This window comes from Palaemon carinicauda, chromosome 1 (assembly GCF_036898095.1).
Source record: "Palaemon carinicauda isolate YSFRI2023 chromosome 1, ASM3689809v2, whole genome shotgun sequence".
Taxonomy (NCBI): Eukaryota; Metazoa; Arthropoda; class Malacostraca; order Decapoda; family Palaemonidae; genus Palaemon; species Palaemon carinicauda.
The window spans coordinates 18,468,361-18,473,360 of NC_090725.1; positions in this window are offsets into that span (position 1 = coordinate 18,468,361).

Consider the following 5,000-nt stretch of genomic DNA (forward strand, 5'->3'; position numbering starts at 1 on the left):
GCTGCATATTAAGTCTATATCAATTCATTTAATGGATTCTTATAGATAAACAGCGGTAGCGAGACAGAGTTTATGTACTTTGATAAATCTGAATTTAATTCAATTCCACACTATAAAATTGCAGTATGTCTTTGATTAGTGTATGCATAATATTCTTTTGTGTAGCGGTTTTCCAAAATCGTGTAACTAATAAGCATATTTTTTCTAATTTTATTTTGCACTGCATGAAACTTTCGGAAACTGATTATCAATTGTTAGTTTTATAAAAGAAATATTCTCTAAAACTAGAACGATGCCAAACCTAGGCTCATTAATCTAAATCCATATAGTCCAAAGCCTTACTGAATCAGAAGTTGCAGTTGTACACTCGGGCACACTATTCTATTTGGTTTCTCTTTCTCTTGTTTTGTTAGAGTTTTTATAGTTTTTATTGTAAATATTTATTTAGATGATGTTACTGTTCTTATAGTATTTAATTTTTCCTTGTTTCCTTTCCTCATTGGGCTATTTTCCCTGTTGGGGCCCCTGGGCTTATAGCATTCCTACTTTTCCAACTAGGGTTGTAGCTTAGCAAGTAATAATAATAATAATAATAATAATAATAATAATAATGACACGAAGAATTTCACGTGAAATTCAAGATCACAAAATACGTATTTATTCATTGGAAAACTATTGAATAAAATATACATTTACTGATGACTTTTAATATTGTATTATAATAAGAACACATTTTTTTTCGTTAGAAAGTGTGGAATTTATTAACTATCGGATTCCACATTCTAGACTTGATTATGATGTACATACGACATTTCGACAGCCTTGCTCATCAATGCCGAAGGACAAATACTAAATACAAAGAAATATAAAAGGAGAAAAAAAAACCGAGTGGAAATGCAACATATCTAAAGATTTACAAAATAATAATAAAACGAGTGAATAAGGTAAAATAAGAACATTGGAAAAAAAGAGGAACTTATCAGTAGAGGGGTTTTAAAAAGGATCACTCAGGCAAAGGAGGGCCTTGAACCTAAAGAAGAAAAACCAACAATTTGTTTAAGGATAATCAAGAGTAAAATAATAAGTCATAAATAAACATGGTAATAATTTAAAGGGGCACCGACAGGACGAGTATGAGGATTGACAAAACCACAGGAAACTGTCACAATGATTTACGAGGTTGGAGGGAAATCTATTATGTGTGCTACAGGCTGAGCCAAATTTCACATGGAGAGGAAGAAGCAGGTTTTTTTTTTTTTTATTTCTAACAAATATGTTGGATGATGTACAGGAAATAATTAATAATTAAAATATGTAATGTAATACAATAAGCGCTACATGATTTGTAAGTGGTATAGCATCAGATTTCATTGATAGAACATGTTTTTTCTTTAATTATAAGTGTTGTAACGTATGTTATATCGTACTGAATCCTGTGTGAATCACCTCAAAGATAAAATGTGATTCTTCTTATATTGTACTGCATATGAGATTAAAATCTTGAAAAAAAGGAGCGAGCAATGAAGGTATTATTATTATTATTATTATTATTATTATTATTAACATTATTATTATTATTATCAAAAGACGGATAAAAAATGCAAGAATGTTGCTTATCACAAAACTATAAATTTTCGTTGGTCGCAACAATATTAGTATATTTGTTAAAATGGTCAGAGGAAACTAGAGAAGAAAATACTTATCGCCAGAGAGGAAAGAAAGACTGACCATAACATAAGAAGGAAATAGGAAAAATAAATCAGATAATCCGAAACCTATTTATCGGAGAAACCCACTTTGTGTCATGGAAAAGGTCGCACAGAAAAGTGTGATAAGGGGAGAGACTGACTCAGGTAAGAAATTTATGCCTTTCCTCTCCAGGAAAAAGCTATAAACGGTATAGAACTAACAAGATATATATATATATATATATATATATATATATATATATATATATATATATAAACAATATTATTATTATTATTATTATCATTATTATCACTTGCTAAGCTACAACCCTAGTTGGAAAAGCAGGATGCTATAAGCTCAGGGGCTCCAATAGGTAAAATAGCCCAGTGAGGAAAGGAAACAAGGAAATAAAAGATGTAATTATCAATTAAAATAAAATACTTTAAAAACAGTAACATCATTTGAATAAATATTTCCTACATAAGTTATAAAAAACTTTAACAAATCAAGAGGAAGAGAAATTGGATAGAACAGTGCGCCTTGGTGTACCCTCAAGCAAGAGAACTCTAACCCAAGACAGTGGAAGACCACGGTACAGAGGCCATGTCACTGCCCAAGACAAGAGAACAATTGTTTTATTTTGGTGTGTCCTTCTCCTAGAAGAGCTGCTTACCATAGCTAGAGAGTCTCTTCTACCCTTACCAAGAGGAAAGTGGCCACTGAACAATTACAGTGCAGTAGTTAACCCCTTAGGTGAAGAAGAATTGCTTGGTAATCTGTGTTGTTAGGTGTATGAGGACAGAGGAGTATCTGTAAAGAATAGGCCAGACTATTCGGTGTATGTGTAGGCAAAGGGAAAGTGAAACGTAACCAGAGAGAAGGAGCCAATGTAGTACTCTCTAGCCAGTCAGAGGACCCCATAAGTCTCTGGCGGTAGTATCTCAACGGGTGGCTGGTGCCCTGGCCAACCTACTATCAACTACCTACTACGGTATACACACATATACATATGTATATATATACACATATATACGGTATACACATACATATAAGCACTATATATATATATATATATATATATATATATATATATATATATATATACATATATATATATATATATGTATATATATATATATATATATATATATATATATATATACGGTGTATATATGTATGTGTTTAACGTAAATGTATATATATATGCATATATATACATATAAGATATATATATATATACCCATACAGCGCATATATGTATGTGTTTAACGTATATATATATATATATATATATATATATATATATATATATATATATATATATATATTTATATATATGTATTTATATATATATTTATATATGTATATATATATATATTTATATATATGCATATATATATATACAGTATATATATATATATATATATATATATATATATATATATATATATATATATATATATATATATACATATTCATGTAATTGTTCAGTGGTCATTTTCCTCTTGTTAAGGGTAGAAGAGACTCTAGCTATGGTAAGCAGCTCCTCTAGGAGGACACGCCAAAATCAAACAATTTTTCTCTTGTCTTGGACAGTGACATGGCCTCTGTACCGTGGTCTTCAACTGTTAATTACTTCTTTTATTTCGATGTTTCCTTTCCTCACTGGGGTATTTTCCCTGTTGGAGCCCTTAGGCTTGTAGCAGCCTGCTTTTCCGACAAGGGTTGTAGCTTAGCAAGTAATAATAATAATAATAATAATAATAATAATAATAATAATAATAATAACAAAAATAATAATAATAATAATAATAATAATAATAATAATAATAATAATACATATATTTATATATATATATATATATATATATATATATATATATATATATATATATATATATATACATATATATATACATAAATATACATATATACATACATATATATATATATATATATATATATATATATAATTGTATACACATACATATAGACACTGTATGTATGTATATATATATATGTATATGTACATATATATATATATATATATATATATATATATATATATATATATATATATATATATATATATGTCTGTAAAATGGAGTAGCCGCTGAGAAAAGACAAAAACATATCGTTGTTATATTCCTAATTTAAATGCAGAACTCCGTCAATGTGAATTATTATAAGACAAAAATGGGAGGAATACAACCTCTTTAAATTCATCAAGCTACTTTAAAAGAAAGTATTTATTAAAGATTGTGGAGTCATGTCTAGATTTGGCACGATTCATCAGCTGATGGTGATTATATAGAGTGGTTCTTGTGGCGTTCGTTCGTTCTTTTAAGAACGCCTTGCCTTTAGCAAGACACGGGCTCTTGCTTAAGGGCAGCCCGTAAGAGAGATGAGTGTCAAAGTCAAAGGTCCTTGTGGCTATGCAGGTGAACCTACTATGTAGGTAGATTAAAGTCTAATGGATAGGGTTAAGCGACTAAAAGATATATCCACGTTTCAGGAGAATAGGTATGAATATGCCAATGATCTTAGTCTTTTGTCGCGAGAGGCATTATGTATTGTATTAAAGAATTAATGTTGAAAACACATTAACCTGAAAGTTGTAACTTTCGATTCCTCGCTCATATCTCTCTCTACCTGAGAGTTCTTGCTTCCAAATATCACTTGTAAATATTTCTTTATTTCTAACACAAAAAACTAGAGAATTTAAAGAACTACTATCTTATTTCCAAGTAGCAATTCTCTAGCCACTTTCTCTTCCCTTTACAGGGACTGGTTATCAAACAAGTTCTTCCCATTTCTGTAACTAGGACACTCGTCTAGGAACTAGAATACCAGGCCGAAAAGATTAACATACCTTTTAGTTTCCTACTTTCTTAATCTAGCCAATAACCCCAAGTCTTACCTAGCATTCACCAAAGATGGCAATAGCGATTCTTCTAATTCATGGCCAATGTTCCACAAAGGGATGATAGCAACAATCCGAAGACTGGAAAAAGAACATCGCCCTGTGAGAGGTTGAGCCTGTTGTCAACATGAAAAATCCATCACAAAACATCCCTCTTCACGGTTGCGTGTAAGGGTAAGCAACATCTGAATTCTTCAGTGAAGCCAAGAACCACAGTCATTTTTTTACTCCACTTTATCGGTATTCTGATGTACCAGCATTTATGCCAGAATATGTAAAACTTCTGCAACCTTCAAGTTTTTTTTTTTTTTTATATTACAAAAGGTCAAAGCCTGTCTAAATCAATTGTAGAAGATTAGCGTTAATCATGTGCATCAGTTTTGTGTTT